Source organism: Aethalodelphis obliquidens, unplaced genomic scaffold (assembly GCF_003676395.1).
Source record: "Aethalodelphis obliquidens isolate GAN/ISIS:26980383/991018 unplaced genomic scaffold, ASM367639v1 scaffold67, whole genome shotgun sequence".
Taxonomy (NCBI): domain Eukaryota; kingdom Metazoa; phylum Chordata; class Mammalia; order Artiodactyla; family Delphinidae; genus Aethalodelphis; species Aethalodelphis obliquidens.
In genome coordinates, this window is record NW_020838011.1 from 4277922 (window position 1) to 4292713 (window position 14792).

At 34.2% G+C, this 14792-nt stretch overlaps 1 protein-coding gene and 1 pseudogene across 3 annotated transcripts in view; one reads left to right on the plus strand and one right to left on the minus strand.

The window, feature by feature from the left end:
• ADGRL3 (adhesion G protein-coupled receptor L3) overlaps positions 1-14792 on the plus strand; it is an 864166-nt gene that overhangs the window by 470291 nt on the left and 379083 nt on the right. The gene's annotated exons all lie outside the window — the stretch shown is intronic.
• Positions 3745-4687, minus strand: LOC113611052 (GTP-binding nuclear protein Ran-like; annotated as a pseudogene).

Genomic DNA, 14792 nt, shown 5'->3' on the forward strand with positions numbered 1-14792 from the left:
TACAGTAGTCCCCTGTTATCTGTGATTTCACTTTCCTTGGTTTCAGTTATCCATGGTCAACCTCAGTCTGAAAATATTAGATGGAACTTTCCAGAAATAAACAATTCATAAGTTTTAAATCATGTGCCATTCTGAGTAGCATGATGAAATATGCCATCCTACTCGAGACGTGAATCATCCCCCTGTTTAGTGTATCCACTATATATGCTACCCACTTGTTAGTCATCTGTTACACTTCAGCTGTCACACTATCATAGTGCTTGTGTTCAAGTAACCCATATTTTAATGGCCCCAAAACGCAAGAGGAGTCATGCTGGAAATTTTCTTACTGTGCCTAATTTATAAATTAAACTTTATCATAGATATGTATGTATAGGAAGAAAAACAGTATATATAGGGTTTGGTGCTATCTGCAGTTTCAGGAATCCACTGTGCGTCTTAGAATGTACTCCCTGTGGATAAGGGGTGGGCTACTACAAGTTCTGATTTAGTTAATAATAAGCTCTTTTTCTTTTCTCCAGCATAAAAAAACACTGATTTTTCCATTGCTGAAAATATTCACTTATTAAAATAGCTTTCATTTATTAACATTTACTACATGGCTTATATGTTTACATACATTATTTTATTTAATTCTCACACTCTCCTCCCTGTTAGGTATGAGTGTCAGCACTTTACTGAAGAGGAAACATACTCAATAGGATTAGTAAAATGTTTCATGTAAAATGTAGAATAGCTAGGAAATGGCAGAGCCAAGAGTTGAGTTTGTCTGTAATACCTGTTCTTAAGGACCCAGCTATAGTTCTCCCCCTAGATTTTACCCTTTATATTTTCAAGAGTTATTCAGTGGTGTTCAATGTTTAACTTTCATCAGTACAGTAAAGGTACATAGTGAAAGCAAATGCTTCAAGGGCCTGGACCCTTTTTCTTCTTTCTTTTGCTACTTACTTTTAAGAGGTTTGTATTCTTTTCTTAAAACAGCTGAATCACTGCAACTTTTATTTTCCCAAACACCTAATGAAGCTTTATGGCAAAGACTAATTTGTGCTATAAAAATACCACCGACAATTTAGAATGAGGCTCTTATCTAAGTAGTAACTTAAAAAGTTGTTTAAATTACCTGTATTATAGGAGAAAATCCTTGTACTTAATTAATATGCTTGTTAAAAGACCCTATTGCATTAGTAGCAGACAGACTTCATATTTAGGATTCAATATTAATATTTGAAAATTTTCTAACTGAACAACTGAATAAACAACCAAACAACAAATACTCTTAGGTTCTGTTTGTTATATAATTTAATAATATCCATTTTCATTTTGAATTTAAGATGACAAACTGCAGTGTATATGGTGATATACTTTATTATGAATGTTTTCTTAATATTGATATGTGGAAAATATTATTGATATTTTCTTTTTTTATATATGCTCTGTGTATATATGTTTCTATGGTAATATTGATTTTTAAGGTGATACTTTTTCATGGAAAATATCAAAAGAAAATATAGAAAAACAAAAATATATAGAAAAACATCAATATTTAATGATATATAAGTATATAAGAGGTAATATAGAAAAATTCAACAAAGTTTATTGTATCACACAGGAGAAGGAAAATTAAAAACATCTAAGATAAGCTTGCAATAATTTTTGCAGAGTTTTAGGAGTCAGTAAATTCGTATATAAATGAACACTGAAATTTTTAAGAGGACTTTAACCTAAATCAACCAAATGGTGTGGCTTGTTTTGAAAAGATGACAGTGGGAAATAAAATAAGGAAAATTAGGAATTGTAAATAATTTAGTGAGGCTACTGAATTTGTCTTATACTCAGTTTTTTGAGTGTCTTGTACACAGTTTTTTTCAAAATCACTAAAGTTGTATTTAATCTTTTCTTTCTACTGTCTGTAATTTCTTATTTGGGTTCAACAGATAGCCTGTTTTGGGGACAGTTGAATCAATACTTTCCTCTGTTCCTGTGACACCTTAGTTCCAGTATGACTTTTATAGCCTTTGCCTTTTCTTTTGAGGTTTGATTTTCCTCCTTCGTGATATTTTCTCCCTAGGAGATGACCCAAATATTCAAGAGGTTAAACCTCAGCATTTACCAATGCCACAGTTTTGTTTTTGCAGCTTCCTTCTTCTCACCCCACCCCATCACTTCTAGCCTGATTTGGGATGGAAATTGTGGCATCTTTAAGTAGAGCTTCCTTCATTTAGCCAGTTTACGGGGATGACTTGTGTTAGAGAGAAAACAGTAAAACAACTAACCACCTATATAGAGTATTTCTGAGCAAAAAATCTTTACTTTAGCTTTACTTTGTATCCTGCTGATAATTTGTCTTTTTTCCAAGGCATACAGTTTCACACACATTGCACTCAAAAAGTGTTTGTCTTCTCTCACAGTCCAGCATTTCTCTTCAGTTCTTTGTTTCTTCTTTTTAAAAATACAAAGTACATATTACTTATTCAGTAATCTTCTCTGCTGGTAGATTTTTTTTGAAATAGATGGGGGAAGCACACAATTGGAGAGCCACTAGAAATGAGTGTTTGGTAGTGGGAAGCAGCCGCATAGCACAGGGAGATCAGCTCGGTGCTTTGTGACCACCTAGAGGGGTGGGATAGGGAGGGTGGGAGGGAGGGAGACACAAGAGGGAAGAGATATGGGAACATATGTATATGTATAACTGATTCACTTTGTTATAAAGCAGAAACTAACACACCATTGTAAAGCAATTATACTCAAATAAAGATGTAAAAAAAAAAAAAAAAGAAATGAGTGTTTGGTTAAACCAATCTTATTTTATAGCACTTACAGACTTTCTCACCATTCATATTAACCATCTGAAGTTATGTATGTGATTGTCTTTATGGAAAGACATGCAAAACAAGTAATGTTGGAAATTAATATTTACAATTAATTATATAATCTGCTATTTTGTCTTTTTTTACTAAAAGAAAAAAGTACTATCAGCATTTAAAATGAACAAAAGCCTTTAAATATTTAGTTATAAATAACTAAATACATTTTGCAACTAATATTCAACTGAGTGCATATTTTAATATGTTCACACTTTGGCTCCTATTATGTAAATAAATAATTACATATTTTAAAACTCATGCTGAAATTAACCCATATGTTAAATTTTAAAAATATCACAGAATGTCAAGATATAAATTGATTCCCAGTGCCTCAGTACCTTTTCCAGTTTCTGATACATAGGAGACATTCAGTTAAGGCATATTGAATGATTGAAAGAAAAAAGGAAATATTGTCAAAATTTAATCCTCTAAAATCATTATGTTCATTGCTAAAATGATAAACAAAAGAAACTCTTGTCTACACACAAGACCTTATTAATTCAAAGGGAAGATCTATGGTAAAAAATATAGATTATATGAATTTTAGTTTTTCCAAATTGTTTGATGTTGTAATTGTATTCCTCAAGAATGCTAGAATGATCCTAGCAACCAATTTGTTTTTCATATTATTCTTCTGTATGCCTCCATATAATGTATCAAGTATTGTCCCTTTATAAGAGGAATGTCAGTTATCTAAATTCTCTTTTTTAGAATGATAGTTATAACAAGAACAATAAAATTCTTCCTTTCTTTCTCCTTTTTCTTCCCACCAAAGTTTCTTTCTTTTTTCTTTTCTTTTCTTTTTTTTTTTTTAGATATTTGAAATACAATTTTATTCTGATTCTAAACAAAAAGAAATGGGAATGACAGTAACAAATAAGATTCCACCACTGAATATTGTGATGTGACTGTAGCAGTCTTATATTTGGAACTCAAGGAGGAAACAACTGTGTTCCAAAACACCTAAATATGTAGGTCCAAAAAAATGAAGGTTTTTTTTTTTTTTTAAACTGCTACATTCACTCCGAAGCCCATTCATCTCCTTCAGCATCCCAAAGATTAAGCACATGTTCTGCTTAGCTATATAATAAAGTGGCAAACATGCTGCACCACTGATATCACAGGACAGTTGCCTATAAAACTAGACTTCTGATGCTGGGCTCCAGCTTCACTTTCTCACAGGTCATCATCTTCATCCGGGAGGGCAGTTCGCTGAGCAACCTCTAGATCGTGCTCTTACTGCGCTGCCAACGCTGGGTCCATGATCACCTCTGGTGGGGCGAGAGCAGGCATGGCAATGAACTCCAAGTTAGGGTCTCCCATCAGTTTTCTAGCCAGAGGAAGAGCTTTTCAAAGTTGTAGTTACTTTTGGCAGAAATGTCATAGTACTGAAGATTCTTCTTTTGGTGGAAGGCAATTGACTTTGACTTAACCTTTCTGTCCTTAATATCCACTTTGATGCCACACAACAAGATGGGGATATTCTCACACACTGGTACCAGATCTCTATGCCAGTTAGGCACGTTCTTGTAAGTAACTCTCGATGTTACATCAAACATTATAATGGCACCCTGAGCTTGGATATAATAGCCATCTCTCAGTCCACCAAGTTTCTCCTGACCAGCTGTATCCCATACATTGAACTTAATAGGTCCTCTGTTGGTATGGAGCACAAGGGGATGGACCTCAACACCCAAGGTAGCTACATACTTCTACTCAAATTCACCAGTCAGATGACGTTTCACGAATGTAGTTTTACCAGTACCACCATCACCAACCAATGTAAGTTTGAACTGAAGTTGGGGTCCTCCTTGGGCAGCCATTGTGATGTTAACGCGGGCGGGGGCTGCGAGGCCGCGCCATGGAGACAGCGTCTGGGGCGCTGCTCCCCCGTCCGGCTCCCCCGGCCCCCAGGGCCAGGCTCACGCCTGCTCCAAGCGCAGACGGAACGGAGCGGAGGCCCACTTGGTGCGGAGGCCAGGGGCCAGTTTCTTTCTTAAATAGTTTCTACTTGACAGTATCTTGCACCTAACATATAATTCATAAAACTTTTTCAAGTGAATCAGTAATTACTTAATAGTTAATTTAAACTTTTATTGTATGTCCCAAATATGAAATATTCATAAAAATTGCTATTATAAGTTTGGAAAACAGGAAGCGTAGGTGGACTGTATACTTTCTTAGAAGTTTTCACCCTAAATTCTCTCCTATTCTTGTCTAGCTGCTTCATATGTTTATGGAAATTATTCTCAACTAGTTTATATCATTTGCTTTCAAGAACTCCCTCTTTTATCTTCCTTTCATCACACAACGTCTATTGCAGACCAGGCACTATGTTAAACACTAGGTAGAATGCTAGGATAAAAATTCTGCCATAGAGGAATTTAGCCAAATGAGGCTCAAGGTCCCCAAAGTTACACTGTTCCTAGCTCAGCAAAGCAACTGAGCACTTCATGTTAGCAGTGCACCTAGAAGACTATGCCCATCCCATAGCGGCTGATGTTTGTAGGGGGTGTGTGGGGGTGTGTATCTTCAGGGAAGGTTTTCTAGAGGAGATGACTTTTGAGCTGAATCTTAAAGAATGAGTAGACTTTAATGAGAAGGGCAATAATTTTTGGCAGATGGGACAATGTAAGATAAGTAACTGTTACCGTTAATATAAAACCAAAACACTTTGGTGTTTGCATGAAAAACAAAACACAAGAGTGACAGGAGATGAACCCATAGATGGGCAGGGTAGAAATCATGACTTACCTGTATGCTGGGATTCTTCTGAGCCCTAATACTCATCACAGTGTGGAGCATAAAGATAATAAACTATTTTTAATGTAATTAACTAATACATTAATAAGAAATACTTGTTTGAAAATCTGCAAAAACCAATTTTGACTAATTTAAGTTGAAAAATGAAGCCTTTTGTGGTGGGAGGGAGGGTGGGAAATACAAAGTAATAGTTCCAGAATCAAAAGAAGAAAGGTGAAAAACAGGTCTGAAAAAATAAGATCCAGTGATCTAGTGAACAAGAGTTAGTGGACAGTCTCTTAAGTACTCTGCGTTTGGATGAATCAGTTACAAAAATGGTCCATCTGATCTAAGTCCTGTAATGATCTGGGCTAGGACATCAGGACTGCATGAAACTAGAGCTGAGTAGTTGCTGCACCTTTTAAATAAGGTCTGCTCTTTGCTATTTCCTGTCATTTCCATTACTTATTTTATTGTACTTGGTTCATTATACTCTTTTAAAATATCTCCTGGCTTCTGAATATACTTAAATTTACAACTCTTGTTCTAGAGTTTGTATCTAATCAATGCTAATAGGTGTAAAAGCACTCTAAATAGTTACTATATATATATTTTTTATTTTCAAAATATGTAGTATTAAGTTCTTGCACCAACAATAATTCTACCAATAGAAGTTTATCAGTACGTATTATGGGTTAATCAGTGTGTTAAGTGCTGGGGAAAAGTAGAGTTCGGCCTTATGGATCTGGTGGTCCCATGGATAAGGCAAATAATAAACACATTAACCAATACATATAATCATAAATGATAAAATGCAAGAAGAAAATAAACACAGTTGTACAATAGAAAACAATAAAAGGGCTAGCTTATATAGGTGTGATAAAAGACTGCTCTCAAGAGAGGGTACTTGAAACCTGAAGAATGAGAATGAGACAGTCAGGCAAAGAGCCTGGGAAAGAGCTTTCAAAGCAGAGAGATCATTAGCTCCAAAAAGTGTGAGGTTGGGAAGAGGTTGGCTTGTCCTGATAACTGATAGAAAGTCAGTGTGTTTGCAGTCAACATGGGGGAGAGTGACTTAGACCCAATCTAATTACCAACCAGCAATTAGTACTATTAATACCATTAATAATGAAGCAGCAATTTATTTCAAGTTTCTAGGATTTATTAAGAATCAAAATATGTTTGCAGAATGAAATTTAATAAAGTGGTATTTCTTTTAAAATATATATTTTTGAAAATATTACATTCTACAATAACATAAAGGTAAACATATCAAATAAACCAAATATCAAATGGCATCAACAGCTAGAAAGAATAAATACATATATTTATAGTGGATTAATAATATGTAAGTGTACACATGATGCTAATTGTAAGGAAACAAGATGAATTGAGAGTATTAAAAAATTAATTGGATTGGCAAAGTTAGGAAAATATTTGATTTAGGAAGTAAAATGTTATTACAGACATAAATAAAGTTGGGGGATTAGTTTACCCATGCTCACTTGCTTTATTTGAAATAGTAAGATTATAGAACTAATGCACTTAAACTTAATTCAAATAAATTTTTATAAGATCCTCAAATTGAATAGCATAAACATGTGAGGTTTAAAGAGACATGGACTATAACATTTTGTTTTTAAAATATACTGCATCTGTATGGGAAGAGAAGTAGTAAAAATGTGAAGGGTTTTTTTTTTTCCCAAAGTGTTTATTGCTAAAAAGATCTTATAGCAAACTTGATGTATGAGATCTAAAGAGTTAATTTTCCAGATAAAATTTTTCTAAATTCTTGTAAAATCAATTGAAATACTATGAAAGAGCATTGTTAATTTTCTTGTATTATAGTCATTAATCTTATGAAGCTAGAAAAAAAGCAATCATTTTGCTTGGAAAGTACTTCATTCAGATTTTGCAATTTTAACATAATAGTACTTCGTTAAAATGATTAGTTAGTATAGGGAAAAATGTACATAAACTTTAATGTTTTTGTTTTATTTTTGAGGAATTTCTCAAATGGTAGGAGATCACAATTCCTGTGAATGTTGTCAATTTTTAAATTGCTTAAACTTTTTCAAAATCCTGCTATAAAACCCAAATTCTTTTACACAATTAAATACTTATATGGTAGGTTCATTAACAGTCCCTCAAACAAATCCATAATATGTTATTATAAATGGCAAAGAGACTTTGCAGATTTGATTGAATTAAGGATCTTGAGTTGGGGAGATTATCCTGGATTATCCATGGAGACCCAATCTAATCATAAATATCCTTATGAAAAGGAGGCAAGAGGTTAATGTTCGAAACAGGAGCTATGACAACAGAAGCAGAGATTAGAGTGATGAACATTGAAGATGGAGGAAGGGGCCACTAGCCAAGGAATGCAGGTATCCTCTAAGAAGCTGGAAAGAGCAAGGACATAAATGTTCTCTAGAGCATCCAGAATGAGCACAACTCTGCTGACCTCTTAATTTTAGCCCTTAAGACCCATTTTGAACTTCTGACAATTTGTGTTGTTTAAAACCACTAAGTTTGTAGTAATTTGTTATAGCAGCAGTAGAATACTAATACAACTTGCTATAATATTTTTTTCTGAAATGATTAATATAGTTTAAAAATTCATTTTTTTACTTAGGACATGGAGTAGTAAAGACATAGTTTTGTTTTCTAAATAAAGATTATGGTGTATTTCTGTAACAATATTTTTAAAATGTAAACATAGAAACCTTCCCTGTCATGGATTGACTGGATGTGGGATGCACAGCATGTTGTTATAGACAAAAGTCATTTTAATTCTATAAATATACAAAACCTAAGGCAAACTGAAGTCGTTAGTGTTTAGTAAAATCAGTTTTACTGTATTACACCTATCTACTATTTACATGAGGCAGCAGAAATAGTGAATGGGTAAATAAGTGGTTGATTATAAATATATGAGCTAGATGGACAAGATGAATAAATATAGTGAATTTCTGTTTAAATTTTCTTATACTTTAAACAAAACAGGAAATTTTCACAATAACTGACTTGTAGTACTTGAATTAAATCCATATTTATGGACTTCCAATTCTACTCTGTATGTACTAATTTAATTTAGTTTTATCAGCCCTTAATGAAAACCTACTTGTTTCTTAAAACATTGCACAATGTCTACATGCCCCCTATAATATAAATATGACTGTTTTCTAACTTCCAGGAAACCATAATCTTCTCATTATTCTGTAATCCTTAGAGTAATCATATCAACATAGAATCAGACAGGGAAGGAACTAATATTGCTTAGTTTTTGTTTTGTTTTATTTTGTTAATTTTTTAACATCTTTATTAGAGTATAATTGCTTTACAATGGTGTGTTAGTTTCTGTTTTATAACAAAGTGAATGAGTTACACATATACATATGTCCCCATATCTCTTCCCTCTTGCGTCTCCCTCCCTCCCACCCTCCCTATCCCACCCCTCTAGGTGGTCACAAAGCACCAAGCTGATCTCCCTGTGCTATGCAGCTGCTTCCCACTAGCTATCTATTTTACATTTGGTAGTGTATATATGTCCATGCCACTCTCTCACTTTGTCACAGTTTACCCTTCCCCCTCCCCATATCCTCAAGTCCATTCTCTAGTAGGTCTGTGTCTTTATTCCCATCTTGCTCCTAGCTTCTTCTGACCATTTTCTCTTTTTTTAGATTCCATATATATGTGTTAGCATATGGTATTTGTTTTTCTCTTTCTGACTTACTTCACTCTGTATAACAGTCTCTAGGTCTATCCACCTGACTACAAATAACTCAGTTTCATTCCTTTTTATGGCTAAATAATGTTCCATTGTATATATGTGCCACATCTTCTTTATACATTCATCTGTTGATGGACACTTAGGTTGCTTCCATGTCCTGGCTATTGTGAATAGAGCTACAATGAACATTTTGGTACATGACTCTTTTTGAATTATGGTTTTCTCAGGGTATATGCCCAGGAGTGGGATTGCTGGGTCGTTTGGTAGTTCTATTTATAGTTTTTTAAGGAACCTCCATACTGTTCTCCATAGTGGCTGTATCAATTTACATTCCCACCAACAGTGCAAGAGGGTTCCCTTTTCTCCACACCCTCTTCAGCATTTATTGTTTTTAGATTCTTTGATGATGGCCATTCTGACCGGTAAGAGGTTTTACCTCATTGTAGTTTTGATTTGCATTTCTCTAATGATTAGTGATGTTGAGCATTCTTTCATATGTTTGTTGGCAATCTGTATATCTTCTTTGGAGAAATATCTATTTAGGTCTTCTGCCCATTTTTGGATTGGGCTGTTTGTTTTTTTGATATTGAGCTGCATGAGTTGCTTGTATGTTTTGGAGATTATTACTTTGTCAGTTGCTTCATTTGCAAATATTTTCTTCCATTTTGAGGGTTGTCTTTTCGTCTTGTTTATGTTTTCCTTTGCTGTGCAAAAGCTTTTAAGTTTCATTAGGTCCCATTTATTTATTTTTGTTTTTATTTCCATTTCTCTAGGAGGTGGGTCAAAAAGGATCTTGCTGTGATTTATGTCATAGAGTGTTCTGCCTATGTTTTCCTCTAAGGGTTTGATGGTGTCTGGCCTTACAGCTTAGTTTTTATTAATATATTTTATAAATATATTTCCTCCTCTCTGTGCTAACTGCTTTCTACTTCAATTAAAACAGAAACCAATGCAGAATAGAATAGTAAGTGATATGGAGACAAACGTTAAGTGGCTGTTTTCAGGTATTCTTCATGGCAATGATATATTTCTAATTATTACTTAGGCAGGTGGCAGGTCCTATCACATTTTCCCTATTTTTGCCTTATCAAGTTCTCTCAAGCACAAGAGCATAACATAGTGGTTAAGAGTAAGAGCCTTAGAATTTATGTTCTGATTTTGCTAATTAATAGCTGTTTTCTAGTGAAATTGTTTTACTCCTCTGTGAATGAGTCTCTTCACATAGAAAATAGGGATGATAATTCACACAGTGTCTATGAAAATTAAAATCAAATGTATGTAAAAAGGTTGTACAGTGATGGCCATGTTAGATATTCTCAGTATATCATAGCTATTAAAATTAATATGGCTCTGGCATCTCATCCATTTCTGAAGTTTTTTGACGATCAATACTATCATGTACTGGGGCTTAGAATTATGTTATGCTGTTAACTTATCCCAGGGAGCCCCAGGCATCATAGAGTTATAGCCTTCTCTTTTGCTCTTGACTATTGGTATAATTTCACAGATAAGACTTTTGTCTTAGTTCCTCATTTTTTATTTCAGATCACCTCTGGATTTTTAGTCTTTCTTAGAGCTAGTTACAAAGGCATCTGTCATCTGATTTAGTTCTTGAACCAGTTCTCTTTTATGGGGTTGCTCTCTTTCACCTAAAAGTGATACTAAGACACATCAAGCAAGCAGATTTTCTGAGTCTACCCTCAGCTCAGTTGTCTCTGTGGGTTCTTTTATCACGTATTTCCTGCTCTGCGTCCCCTTCGGACTTAACCTGCTGGTACTAGAAATTGCATGAATCACACCCAAGCTTGCTATGGAGTTTGAGCATTGCGTCTTTTAGTTTCATACTTTCCTCACTGCTGTTAGCTTTTAGTACTAGATTATTTACCTCCAGACCCATTTCTCCCCATAGATAACAATAGATAAAGAGGTGTCAATGTCCTCAAATACCTCCAGGTGGAGCCTGGCCATGTTCATTTATTTCATTCAACAAATATTGGTTCAGCCTTTATCATATGAGTTTTCATATACTGGATCTAGGATCCACTGGATCTATACTGTTCACAGTGGAATTTAATCATAAAGCAAACTAAACCTATCTGTTAGTTTTTTTTTTGTAGGTGAACAACCTAAGACTCAGAATAAGTGAAATAGCTAATGATTATATAGTTATAACTCATTGACACCTAATTGTAAGCTGAGTTGTCAATCCATCATCCTACTCTGTTTCTTTAAATTTCAGAATAGGTTTCTATAGCCTAGAGACAGAAGCAGTGATTAAGGCATAGTCTCAAAAATATAAAAGATTCAAATATATCCCCTTTAGTTGATATTTGTCATTCTAATTTAGTTCCTCATTTTAATTCACATTCTTCCAGGAAGATTTCAAAATTCAAAATGGCCCTCATGTGACTACTGGATTATTTTGTCTTTGTTTGCCTTCAGTATAGCCTGTAATTAATACAATTACATACATACAATAGCATATTGAGTTATCAAAAAACCCAACTTTCTCAATATTATGAAAGAACAGTCTTTTCTGTGCATACAGCTAGATTTCAAGCCTCATGGCCTTTCTCATAAATTTATTTCAAAATTACCTGGAGAAAGCCAATAAGTGAACATTTTTGGGGTGTGCAATTTGCTTTTATGTTCACTATAAGCTAACTATTTACTTTTGGGAGCCTTTGTCAGATATGTATCCAAATTTCTGTGGCAAATCCTTTCTCGTTTTAGTTTTTAAAGCAGCTTGAAATAAGTTCAGTACTCAGTTACACTGAGATTTCATAGTTGCTAAAAACCATCTGCAGTTAAAAACAAACAAACAAAAACCCCAGCTAATGTACTTATGGAGAAAATAGAAGAATGCATATCTCTTAAAAGGCAGAACACAGAATTTCCTTTAATGTGATTTTTCTTGACTTGTTCTCTCCCCTATTCTTCTTATACTTAGAGAAATCTTTGCTGTTAAGTTTATCAAGACAACAGGGAAGGCTCAGAAGGAAGATCATATTCAAATTCGTTGGAAATAAAATGCATTTATTTCTACAACAATGCTTTCTTTTTTTTTTCTTCTGTATTCATTCTGATTGCTCAGGCACCAATAGAACTGGTAGCTGGCTACTTGTGTGTATCAGAATCTAACAGAAATTGTTCTTATGGCCATATTTTGGTTTTACCCTGATCTGTTACTTATTGAGCTATCTACCCAGACTCATCAAGGCTTAACTTCAAGAAAAATGCTTGCCTAGTAAAAGAATATTATTGGGGAGATTATCAAGGCAAAGCTCTAAGAATTCCTGATTCTACTTCATCATGCACTCACTAATACTCATATTAAATGTTTTCAAATATCAAGCTCAGATCTCATAAATTATGAATGACTGCCCTGCAACAGATGGCATGTGTTATTCTTTTTAAGAATGAATGATAAGTGTAAAGTGAAAAACATAAGCTATTCTTTGTCTTTAGGACTGGCAATCCTTCTGTCATTTATCAATGATGGCCTACATTTGTGATTAACACTGTTTCTAATACAAAATTCAAGAGTTTATGATGAGTTATATTACTTGACTGAATCTCACCAGCTGCTGCTCCTTGGGGGTATCAGATGGTATTTTCTAAAATGTTGAAATACCTTATCTTTATCATCAGGCAGTAGCTTGAACACTGGAGGAGCTGTTCACTAAAAATCCCATTTATCATTGGTTCTAAAAGTGCTCAAGATTCAGACCTAATAGGGACCAACCTACAAAGGCCATTTTATTTTACCTAAGTAATGAAAGCCAGAATCTTTTTTGCCTCATTGACGGATAATAGAGACAAAGAGTCTCATTGTGTACCAGAAATATCCAAATGAATCTAATGCTTTAGAAATATGATTTACCTCTTCAATGTAAGCACTACATCAAAGTTATTTTGACTCTTCAAATAACTAATACACACATCAGAATTAAAATAGTTTGTGGCATGTAATTAGTGCTTGATAAAAGTTTGGTATTATTATTTTAGTCTTTCATACAATATGGATAGAGTGTTTAGCCTATTGTTGAAAACACTAAATAATGAAATTCTGAATACCAAGCTATAAATAATATTGCACATTCCCAATTTAGGCTCTTGAGAGCCCACCTGGGTGTGTTTTTAAGAGTTAAAATTCTGACATGGACTAGTATTTATCTATCTTCGAATCCTTTCAGTAGATTGTCGACTTTTACAGAAACTCAAGTCCAATTTTGTATTAGTGATGGTTGCCAGGTAACCATTTGATGCAAATAGTTCATTAAACATTTAGCAGCTCGTTCTCTGATTGGAGTGGAAACTGGAGTGACTTAGAAGCTGACGGCCCAGGAAATGATTGAGAAAGAATATCTTAGAGTGTTTAATAAAAATAAACTATAATTCCTCTACTTGATTTTCTTCCTCTTTGTCAAAATTAAAATATAAAGAAGAAAAATTGCTGGAGAAAAATGAGGTTTTTTTTTTTTCCCCCTAATAATAGATATTGTTCTCTGAGCAAGTACCAAGTGCTAACACTATGCTAAATACTTTGTATCCAATATCATTTTATCCTCATAGCAGTTTATTTATGTTGTATAATTCCCATTTTAAAAATAAGGAACACAAGAATATAAATTAAGTCCTTAGTTTGTCCAAATTCCCATGCCTAGTAGATTGGTGGGGAGAGAGGGTGGGTATTTGAATACAGGTCCCTTTGACTTATGTGATTTTGTTCATTTTGTTAAAGGCTGGTAAAAATATCTTCTTGTCTGAGAATTGAGAAGCCTAACCAGCTACCTTTTACAAAATATTTTACTACCCTCTAGCCTGATGCCTAAAAATTAGAGTTGTGTGTGCTGAAGTTAGCTTGACTTGAAAAGAATTTCTGTCAGGAGGTAGGAATCATTGGTAGGAACCTGTGTTAATACAAGGAGGGAGAGAAACTGCAGTTAGTGAGTGGGGTGATCACTATCACTGATTCTGTAAGTCTTGCTCTGAACTGAATCTGATTTATAATGCTTTGTTGCTGTTAATAATTGTTAAACTTTTGCATTAGTTTTCTACTGCTACTATATCACAACATGGTGATAATTTTATCCTCTTACAGGTGTAGAGGTCAGAAGTCTAAAATAAGGGTATTTGTAGGAGTCTGTTCCTTTTGGGGGAATCTGATTCCTTGACTTTTCCATCTTCTAAAAGCCACATGCATTCTATGGCTTGTGACCCCTTCATCCATCAAGGCACATCACTCTAACCTGTACTTCTGTCCTCAGGTCTCTTCTCTGACATTGAATCTCTTGCCTTTCTTTCATAAAGACTCATCATGGGCTCACCTAGATGATTCAGGATTATCTTAATATCTCAAAATCCTTAACTTAATCACATCCATAAAAGTTCACTTTATGATGAAAGGTAAAACATTCACAGGTTCTGGGGATTAGGGCATGGACGAC